The following is a 12425-nucleotide window of genomic DNA, read 5'->3' on the forward strand; positions in this document are numbered from 1 at the left end:
GTTTTTTCTAGTGCTTGTAAAGTTTATTTCAGCCATTTCAGAAGGTAAAATTGGAGTAAAAGAAAAATAATTAAGGCTGGATAAATATCCTTGTTCCTGAATATCCAATTATCTTGTGTAACTTACACTAAAATGTGTTTTTCATTTTAAACTCAAATTGTAATATTACTTCTTCAGTACCTTCTTTAATACCCATCACTCTCATACCTGGAAAAGCAATAGAATGTGGATTCTATTAAGATCTAGAGCAGTTGTGTGCATTATGAATGAGGCTCATCTGTAAGGAAGAAAACTTTACATCATAATTCAGAGATGCAGAATTGGTGTAGAATAATAAAAAAAGTAGAGTAAAGAATTGAACTTTATTTTAATGGAAATGTTTTGATATATTAGAAACAGGAAATATATCTGCTATACAGAAAAAATGCATATCCATAAAGGTTGTTTGTAAATGTATGCATGTTATATATATTAGATGCATTGTATATGCTATATACGTACGTGTGTATATGCGCCAAATTTCCAGTTACAACATACATTAAATGACTTAAAGAATTCTGTTGTGATAAATTAGATTTATTTGAAATGTGTTTATTTGCAAGAATATGTAGTATTGTGCAAAAGAGTCTTTAGATTTTAGAATAAATGCTCATGAAATACAGGGAAAATTGCTCTAAAGTAAAGGTCAGAATATCTGGAATCAAGAGCGAGTTCAAATAGGTTTTCGCATTTTAAAAAGTAGTTTCATTAATATGTCACAGGAGATGATAATACTTGTGTCACTTTTATTTTCAAACCAATTTTTGTTATTGTTGTTTATTTGCAATTTGGTAACGGGCAAAGCACTTTTAAAAGCCTATTTATAATTCATAAGCACCACGGAGATAGTAAGTACTGGTCATAAAAATAAAAATAATATTGTGTATAAAGATTGTATATTAAGATATATAGAACAGAGTATTATGTATTGCTCATAAGAGGCTGTGTTTATAAGAAACCTTGTGTCTGTTCTGGATTCTAATTTAACTTTAGACTCTCAGAAGTTAGCTTAAGGAAAGGGAGTCATTGGTCAAACCCCAATTCTGGTCCAGTAAGCTCATGGTTTTAACAAAAATGAATGATTTTTAGATCTTCATATTTGACCTTAAAATGTACAAAATCTGCATTTCTAAGGCAGACTATGCAGACACAGGAACTCTAATAAGTGTTTCTAAACAGCAGCCCAAACTTACTTTATGAGTTATTTACTTCACCATACAGATATAAATGATAGAGAATACTTTTGCTTACGAAGTCAGGGTTGAGATATACTACTCATCCTGGCAGTTATCTTCTTGTCTCACTTACTTCTTTATTTTCAGAGGGAGTTAGGAAGTTTCAAAGGAAAGTAAAAAAGAATTGTACAAACCACATGATATCTATTTCTTGTGAAGTCCCCTTAGCACTTTATTCCAACTCCTACAACTAAATAAGTGAGTGCCGGAAACTAGAGAAATCACGTTTTGAGAGGGACTGTGCCCAAGCAGATCATTAAGGTCAGGTTGACTGAGTTGGAAGTAGTTTGCATGGAAGTTCTGGCATAGACATATTATAAGTATTTTGGAAAATCTGAAGATAGTCCTGTCACAGCAAAAATTGTTCTGGACACAGTTAAACAGGCAATTGCAATGAGAAAGAGCTTGGAATAGTCTGAATCAATGCAGCTGAAGTAGACTGGATGGTTTTCATGTGCTACCATGGGGGAACACAAGGCCATCGTGCTTGCTAGTTGATACTGCTCAAAAAAAAAAAAAAAAAAAAGGGAAATTTCTTGTGTTACCATGATGGGAGGTTGTTTATTTCACAAGTTGCAGCAATGTGCATACAAAGTTAGGCTCCTACTTGCCCAAATAAACTGAAAGATGGATGTTATTATCTCCCTTGATGTTTACATTTCTAAGGGATGGGACTTAGAGCCTTGAGAGAGATATTCCTGAGTTGTGAAACTGTAAAGAGGACTTTAAAAAGATTTCTCAGAGAGTTCTGGGAAGAAATTTATAATTATGTTTCCAAAGAAAATGCCCTAACTAGAAAGATGTAAAAATCTAAACTCAGGAAGGATCCTATCTGAACTTTGGTCACACTCAGGGAGTGTTCAGGACATCTTGGTCAGTATCATTGGTGAAAATTGTGTTGGCTGAGGATCTACTGGTAGCTTCAGAGGAGGCACCATCTGGGTACTTTTAAGAGTAAGAAGGGCAGATAACTACTAACAATCAAACTCACCAAGAGCTCTGCTGATATAATTTGTGTTTAAAAAGAGAAGAATCACTTCACAGTCATGAGCTAGAGAGACCTGGAACATATGCAGTAAATCACACTATTCTATGTCCTACTATTTAATTGTGTAAATTGAGTTATTCCCAGCAAAGTTATTTATTCTTTACAAAGTCATGAGTTTGCTACTATTATGTAATGTCCTGTTAGATAGAAATAATTGTTTCTAACTATTAGAGGCTGGAGAGTGGTACTTTTGTGAGCAAACCAGACAATTGACTTTCCCTCCTCACTTAAAGAATTCTATTTCAGTCATTCTATTTTTTTTTCTGAGAACAGCATAAATTAGAAGAGAATACTCTCTTTTTGCTAGAGAAGCAAGAACCAGACCAGAATTAGGGAAATTTCTTCAGTGTTGTGCAAAGAAATCAGCCTTCCCTTGCAGAAATGTCTTTTTGTTTGAGAATTGAATAATCTTAAACAGGTTTCCTTTTCACTGTGGGATTTCTCCATGTATTTAACATACTCTTTAAATCTCCAAGGGAGAAATTTAAGATGCAAAGTTTCTTAACGTATTTAACCACAGTATTTGCTGTTCCTAAAGTAAGATTAATATATTATAGAACCGGGGTATATGGCCAAAGTTAGGAAAATGATGTAGTTTAAATCCCTTAGCATCATTCCACAGAGAGAAACCTTTAAAGGTTTTTAAGTGGTAAGGTGAGTGCAGCAGATATCTTGCAAATGGATGAGAGGGCCCCAAAAAATCAGTGGCTAAGTCCTCTTCCCTCACCCTGTATGGAGAAAGGCAGTCTGCAATATAAAGAAAAAGCAGCTCATTTTCAGAAAGAAAAGAAGCAGGGCCAAAAAACTCACTGATGGTCAATTCCCAATTCATGGTTGTTTTTTTTTTTTTTTTTTTTTTTTTTCCTGTATGGGGGATTCTTAAGTTTGCTGTACATGTTACCAATTCAAATTTTTGCAGCAAGAAAATGCTAAATTTTTATGCCTCCTCTGATGACTTAATTTTTCTACCATGTGATCCTTCTTTTTCCATCTCATTGTTTCTATCCCTGAATCTCTTTGATATCAATCACATTGAATGGTTATAAATAATTTCAATCTCTATAATGTTTTCTATGCAATGTTTATGAGAAATGTCCATTGTTAGTGTGATATCTTAGAGTTTAGGATACATTTCAACCACATAAAATAAATTCTGCATTTCACTAGTCCTAAGATGTACATTTTATATATTTTAATATATTTGAAATTGGGATACATCTTATAATTTATATCATTATATGACTGATTTAACCTGGTAGCAGTCTAATTGTATCTGTGGTTATATTGACATCAAAACCATCTGCATCCAAATATTAAAATTAAATTCTAATGACTTTGGAAAAAAAATCATATGATGCTAGTGTAGTTGTTTTTTTAACACACAGGAATCGCTGGTCTTGAGGAAATAATGAATCAGACGTATTTGTCAATATGTCAAAGTTGGAGTTAAAATAAGGTGAGACCCATATGAAGGTAAAACTAGCTTTAGGACACAGAGTCAATGGCTTCAGGTCTTTTATGGATTCTTTCAAGAAATGTTGTATCATGGGGGCACATGAGTGGCTCAGTCAGTTAAGCATCCAGTTTGATTCTGGTTCAGGTCATGATCTCAGGGTTGTGAGATCAGCCCTCTGTAGGGCTCCATGTTGAGTTACAGATTAAGATTCTCTCTCCCTCTGCATCGCCCCTGCACCTGTGAGCAATCTCCCTCTCTTAAAAAAAAAAAAAAAAAAAAAAGGCACACCATGGTGGTTTTGCTGGTATTCAGGATAACTTTGTGTTTAAAAATATGGACATGAAAGCCATGAACTAGAAAGATATTTAGAAATTTGTATTTTGAAAGTGGAAGAGTCTGGCATCTTAACCAACTGCCTTTGCTTGTATTGCTTTTTTTAAGGTAGATGCAAGAGTTATATGTTAACTTTCTATCTAATTAAGTTGAAAACAGCTCTTTTAGAAAATAAAATATGGTAAAAGACTGTGTCGATATGACAAAAGATTGTTTTATAGGCAGGATTTTTGTCTTTTTGCAGTTATACGTAAAATAGGATTGGTGATTAAAATTTATAATACAAAATAAATAAATAAATAAATAAGTAAAATAAAATTTGTAATATATTAGAGTTAGTGAAATCTATAAAAATCATAAAACTAGTGCTATGCTGATTTTTTACAAAATATGAATACTTTTTTGAGAAAATGCAGTTTCCTGATTTTTGCAATATTAATGAAATTAAAATTTAATTTAGAATGTACTGGATTTGTATTTAGATTTTATTATAATGTATATTTAAGATTTATATTTTAATATTTTAATTTAGACAAATAAATATGATAAGCAAATAAAAGTTTTTTTCCTTACCTCGATAATATATAAATTAAATGTTGCATCAGTCATACCCCCAAATGATTTTCTCTAGAACTCTTGAGCTTCTTATACAATCCTATAATTTGTATGAACCAGTGCCTATTCAAGAGTAAAATTTGTATAGATGAGTAAGTATCAAAATACAATACCAAAATGTACTCAAATATAATTTTTAAAAGAAAAGCCAAAAGGGGCAACTTGTCGTACTATATATAAAAATGTATCATATATTTATATAAATTAAATACTATAATTTTGATGGTAGGTTAGGCATGAAAATCTAAATATTATACAATAATATTTTGTAATATTTAATCAGTACAGAAAGAACATACTAAGTAATCATCTTAAACATACATACACACATGTACTCTTTCTGAGATAAAAAAAATCATGTCAGTAGCTCATATATTTTCAAAAAAATAACTTTCCAAGATCTAAGCAACCAGATTTTAAAATAAATAAATAAATAAATAAATGAACCTGAAATTGTAAAAAGCGAATATAGAAAACTATTTTTTTATATTTTGCTGGCAGGCTATCTAAAATAAAATAATAAATTAAAGAGCTGGAAAGTAAAAGACAAAAATATTTACTAAACCAAAATCTCAATGTTGTATACAACCTAGTTTTGGAGATAATATTTACATTTTATAGCAGGCAGATGACCTTAATGTTTCTTATAAATAAATTAAAAAACATAAATGGAAAATCATTTGATAAGCATATCATAAGAGAACCATGTGAGAACCATGTGAAAATATGTTCCACCCAAGCAATAATTAAAATATACAATTAGGGGATCCCTGGGGGGCCCAGCGGTTTAGCGCCTGCCTTTGGCCCAGGGCGTGATCCTGGAGACCCGGGATCGAATCCCACATCAGGCTCCCAGTGCATGGAGCCTGCTTCTCCCTCTGCCTATGTCTCTGCCTCTCTCTCTCTCTCTGTCTGTGTGACTATCATAAATAAATAAAAATAAATTAAAAAAATAAATAAATAAATAAAAATAAAATATACAATTAGGGGCATCTGGGTCGCACAGTTGATTGGACTCTTGGTTTTGGCTCAAGTAGTGAACTTCAAGTCTTGCAACGGGCCCATCACTGTGCTCCATGCTCAGCATGGAGTCAGCTTGGAGTTTCTTGCTCCCTCTCCCTTTGCCCCCTCCACTTTGCTCTCTCTCTCTCAAATAAATAAGTAAATCTAAGATAAATAAATAAATAAAATAAAATATACAATTAGAACAAAAGTAGTTGGAACTTTTTGTCAGGTTGGCAAACATTAGCAAAATATGGTGATGATGTCAAATGTTGACAGCAATGTAGAACAATGTGGGTCCCTATATACCTATGAGAGTTGCAATTTTTAATGTCAACGTGGAGTATGATCTGTTAGTATGTGTAGTATTTTTTCTGCATTTCTGATAACAAATTACTATGTATTGACAGAAGCTCTAGGACAGACTGTTTCTTGAGGCTCTAGGAGAGAATTCGTTTTACTTTTTCCAGCTTCTAGTGACTACCAGCTTTCCTTGGCTTGTAGCTATATCACCACAATCTTCAAATTTCTCTCCGCTCCATCTTCACATTCTTTCTGTTTGTGTGTAAAATCCCAGCCTGCTACACCTCCTTCTTCAAAGTATACATGTAATTGCATTCAAGGTCCATCAAGAAAATCCAGGATATTTTCCCTACATCAAGATCTTTAATTTATTTAATGGCATCTGCAAAAACCTTTCCCACATAAGGTGTCACTTATAAATTCCAGGTGACTGAAGCTGCATTCACTCAATTTATGAGGCCAGAATCCTTGAAATCATTCTTGGTTTTCTTTTCTCTCATGCCTCATGTTTAAAACATTGGTAAATAATTCTGAGTGTCTTCAAAGTAATTACATTTCTCCGTGGCTACCATGCTGTTTTAAGCCATCATCAATACTTACATGTCTTTTGCCATAGCTTTTTAACAAGTGCTTTTGTTTCTATTCCTGCCATATGCATCAGGTGTCAACACAAGAATCAAGTCATCCTTCAAACTCTTAAGTTAGGTTATGGCAATATACTGATTAAAAACCTGAAATGTCTCCCCATTCCACTAAGTGAAAGCAAACTTGCTACCCTGGGCCACAAACCCAACATAATCTGTTCCCAACCCTGTAACTCTACCTTCCTTTCTTATATCTCTCCCCGTCGACTCCAATCATTACACTCCAGCTATACCACTATTCTCGTTCTTTAATTTACCAGGCATATCCTTCATATACAGCTTTACATTAGATATTACTGTGTTTGTAATTTGCTTATACCAGCTACCCACTTGAACAAAAGTCCATACCAAATATTGTTGGCAATAAGGTCAATCTGTTGCATTCTATTTATATATAAATTCCTCTTCCCAGATTAACACCTCTGATTTGTAACCCTATTTTTTAATTCAAGTAATAATAGTTATAAGCATACAGTGTTATGTTTCAAGCATACAATATAATGATTCAACAATTCTATACATTTTTCCGTGCTCATCAAGGTAAGATTGTTTTTCACCCTTTTTTTTTTCACTTCCTAACAATTGTAGATTGACATCTTTGCTATTTTAATTATTTATGTATTTCCCCATGGCAGGATATAACTTCCTTCAAGATAGGGATGATTTTGTTTACGATATATCCCAAATAATGTAGCCCAGTGCTTGATGCAGAGTAGGCATTCCATAAGTAAAGCAAATAAATTATATAAGTAAATAAATTGCTTAATACTACCATCTGACTCACCACAGATCTCATCACATTTTCTGTATTCTTTTTAAAAATGTTATTACTTTTTATTACTTTTTAATTTACATCTGTAGTTTCTTTTGACATTTGAAGCTTTTATTGATGTGAATTTCAAATACATCAAACTATCCAAAAGCAGCACTCAGGAAAGAATGTATTATTTTTTTTTAAAGCTTCATAAGTAATGCTGTAGTAAACTCAGATTAATCCCTTATTCCGTAGACTGTGTAAAATTCTGAGCTGATCCTCTCTTTAAAAAGTATATAAGCCCAGATAACAAAAAGTAGTTTGGAATTTTTGTGAGGGAGCTAAATATACATGTTTAAACAAGAAATATCAGTTAAATTATCATTATATGAAAAAGAAAAAGAAAGGAAAATACACAAAATTTTGAGCTATAAAAATGTAGAATGTGTAGACTCTCTGGTTTAATACTCTTATCACTGATATTTAACTTTGTATTTTTTCTATAAACAAACTCACATTTTGGAGTGGTATGAGTAAAATGGGCATATATTATTTCATACATAAATAAGAGTGAGACCTGTCCCCTTCCCTCAAGGAGATCATACTTTGAAGAAGGAAGATGCTTTAAACAGAAGCCTCATTTAAAATTGGAGATCTTAGAATAGATGTATATTCTTCTATAGATGTATATTCTTTTCCAACACCAAAGATGACATAATATGTTTTTTGTAGGTGTGTGAAATAAGCCTGCTCATTAGAAAACTCATTTTAACTGAGTTTTTTTTTTGTCTTTTTTTTTTTTTTTTCGTTTTTATTTATTTATTCATGAGAGACAGAGAGAGAGAGGCAGAGACACAAGCAGAGGGAAAAGCAGGCTCCATGCAGGGAGCCTGATGTGGGACTCAATTCTGGGTCCTCAGCATCAAGCCCTGGTCTGAAGGCTGCGCTAAACCACTGAGTCACCCAGGTTGCCCTTAACTGAGTTTTAACTGAGTATATATACTACAATTACAGGAGAGAACTAAAGATTTTCTAGGAAAAAGAAACAATAGGGTGTAATAATCACTGAATGGTGAGAAGGTCAATGTGGGTTAAATGCAGGAGGCATCTGTTGGATGGATACATTATGGAACAGTGAGAAGAGAAAGAGAATTTTAGGCAGGATTATTTAATTGTGTAGTAAATCTACGATGAAATATTATAAACTTTATTTTTTATGGTTTTTGAAATAATATTAAAGGTAAAATTTGGAGTACTTTTAATTATAAATCTTTTTCTTTTCTCAGTAAACATATAATTATTTCTCGGAACAAAAGCTTAATAATTGCTGACAACTGTCAACCTAGCAGTACATTTTCTCTTTCTGTTTCCTAACTGTCAACAAAGAATGAAGTAAGGATACTCGTGTAAGACTATACTTTTTTTAGGATCACAGACTTTAATCCAGAGGTAACCATCTTGAATTGAGAAAATAAACTATATCATGGAACCAGTTTCTAGTCCCTTATTATGCAAATTGTCTAGCATATTGCTCAAGCGTCAAGAGACATGCCACATAAACATCAATATGTGTCAACATGTGAATACCTTTGACATTTTTTTCTACTTATTTTGAAATCTTAGCAGTAGGAAAAGATTACTGAGAAAAGGACATGCTGAAACAGTATTTCCATTGTAGAATAGATATACAGATAGTACAGATTAAAGACCTTTTTTCAACTCTTTCTCTCAATCCTGCCAATCTCATACCACTGTCACATTGACAACACAAGGACTTTTAACAGTAGCAAAGGATAGTATCAGTGTGTTCCTCAAATTTCTTAGTAAGCTTAAATGCTCTGTATTTTTTTTTAGATCAAATGGTTTTATCTTTTTAAAATCGTTGAGCTGAAGGAGAATCTGTTGAGCTCTTGTGACTTGCAAAAGTTTTTGGTATAAAAGTGATAGCAGCAGTTGCCGGAGGGTAGCCACGGGGGATAGAAATAGAACCCTATACAACAGTAGTTGTCTCAACGCTTAAAAAAATGCTTCTGCAAGTTATCAAACAAATATTTTAAAAGCAACTGGAGATGCAGTTTTGTAGGCATAAAATCATGTGCAAGTGAATCAGCTTAATCAAGACCCGGGGGAGGCGGAGAATAGTGAAAGGTCCATTGCCAAAGACACAAAGAAAAGTAGCATCATGACACAAAGAAAAGTAGCATCATGACATCTCACCTTGCTGGAGGGCAGAGGGAAACAGAAAATGGACACTGGACAATGATACAATGCACAGATACAACAGTGTATACAATTGTGCTAACCATGGTTCTCCAGAGAAACAGTATTTATAGGTGAGACAGAACCTATAAAACCTATATATATATGTATAGGTTTTATGTATATGTATATCTATCTTTCTATATATCTATATCTATAATCTATCCATCTATAAGAGAGAGAGAGAGAAAATTTATTTTAAAGTATTGGTTTAGTAGTTGTGTGGCTTATAAATTTGGAATACATAGGATAGGCTGACAAGCTGGAAATGTAGGAATTGCTAATGCTGCCTTCCTGTGAATTCTCCAGAGTAGAAGTCTGGAAACTCAGGCAGAGTTCCTATGTTGCAATCTTGAGGAAAATTCTTCTTTGGGAAACCTCAGTCTTTGTTCTTAAGGTCTTTCACTGATTGGATAATGCCCACACATAATCTGGGGGATAACTTAATTTGCTCAAAGTCTACTGATTGAAATGTTGACTCTATCAAATAAATAAATAAATAAATAAATAATAGATAGATAGATAGATAGATAGATAGATAGATACCTTGAGAGCAACATCCAGTCTGGTGTTTCACCAAAGAAATGGGGTTAGCCAAAGTTTGACCAAAGAATGATAGCCTTGCCAAGTTGACACATTAAATTAGCCATCAAGAGCAAAAAAATGAAAAAGATTTAAGACTCGAAATAATCATTCCTGATTTAGAAAGCTTAATACAGGCCAGAGTGTCTTATAACTACATATCATTTGGGTCAGGTATTTCTACTCACCTCTGCCTATGAGCTTCAGAATAGCCAGTGATTCAAAGTTTCCATTGCCATGCATAGGAAGTCAGGGAACTGCTTCCTACAATTTGATTCCTGGATTCCACTTTTTCACACTTGGATCTACTGACTCATTGTAGCCTGTCTTTTCAACTTGATTTCTATTGTCTATTCCTTCACCTACTTCTTGACCAGAGGACAGATCATGAGCCTTATGAAGACCAGGTTCCTACTTTCTTCCTCACAGCTCTAACCCAGGAACAGCCTGTCTCAGGGTGGACGGTCAATACATAAGGGATGAAGATTTTGGTGACCTGCCTGAACTCTGCATCTTTTGTGTACCCTCAGCTACTAGGTTATTACAGTATTAATATTTATTTTAAAAACTTTTATTAAAGTTATGCAATAGAATCCATTTTCAAAAACAATTTCCTTTTCTCTTTCAAATGTAAACTGAACCATAAATGAAGCACTATTTTGCATTTTTGAGAAGCAGAAGATACTTTAAAATTATTCTGTATGCTTTGATTATGAAAGAGTATTTGTAAAAAAAAAAATCAGAAGAGGAAAAAAAAGGCTCTGCTTCTTTGAAAGCAACTCCTTTCATTTTATATTTGAAATCTCTCCTAAGCCCACAATTTATGTATATATATTAATATATACATACACATATATCATATATTATTATTTATAATGTATACTATATATTTTATATATTATACATAATGTATACTATATATTATTATACATTATATATAATGCATATCATATATTATATATTAACATATTAATATATATAAATATATGTAAGTATAAATGTATATGGTAGGTGCTGGGTGGCCAGTTTGTACAAAAACACCCTGAATGTCCCTATTGATCACTATCTTAAGAATGTAGAGATCCCGTTCTCCTTCTATATTCCCATCAAACAGGAGAGAAACATGTTGCTCAGTAATCAAGGTCAGTGTCTCCTTGGTACTGAGGAATGTCCAGATGGAATGCCTTTATCTTCTCTGAACTCTAGCCAAGCAAGGGGAGGAAGGGCCACAGATAGTTACTGGGCAAGTTGTTACACTATAAAAGCTTGTTGCATGTAGAGTCCAGAAGCAGATGCTTTGTCTGGTCAGCTGCTCCTGGACTCCTGTGTGTAAGTTCCCCTAATAAACCTATGTTTCAATCACTGTCTCTAGGTCAATTTTTTGGCCTCGCGAGACCCTCCTCACTCTTGGCTTAGAGTCTTCTGGGGTGCTGCTATGCAGTATGATATACAATATATATTTATTTATAAGCTATATAAATAATAAGTGCTTATTTAAGTGGTGGGGATGGATGTATAGAGGAGCAGCTGAAGATATAAGTCTGTATGTATATGAATTCACTTTAATTAGACCCAGACAAATTTAAATACATAATACTAGAAAGTAGTGATTTATAGCATATTAAAAGAAACTACTGATAAAGTTCTCACGACTTTTACATTTCATGCAAACGTCTTGAATAACTTTTGAATATTCCAACTATGAACATTAATCTATCTCTGGCTTATGCCAAAAAACTAACTCTGTGTAAAACATCAGTCTTCAGAGGCATATCTTTTCTTTTCTTAATGACCAGTTTAATACAATTAGTTAACTCATCTATAAAAGTGGGCAACTTTCCAATCACATAGGTTTGGGAAACACAATGAGTGAAAACATCATGTAAACACATTAGAACTGTGTGGGGTGTAGTTAGTATTCATTGAACATTATTGATAATATCATAAACTATATTAGAATCCCTTTGTTATAAAGTAACATAATAGCATAATTTAACTTACACTCTGGAAGTAACATTTTTATAAACATTTAATGGATTTCATGGAAAATAAAGCAGGTGTATTTATCTGGCTTCAGAGCACCACAAGAGCCCTGGGACATGTTATGAATTCTTTCTCCCCTGTCTTATTTCTGTATCCCTCCTTGTGTTTTCTG

The sequence above is a fragment of the Vulpes vulpes genome, chromosome 14 (assembly GCF_048418805.1).
Source record: "Vulpes vulpes isolate BD-2025 chromosome 14, VulVul3, whole genome shotgun sequence".
Lineage (NCBI taxonomy): Eukaryota > Metazoa > Chordata > Mammalia > Carnivora > Canidae > Vulpes > Vulpes vulpes.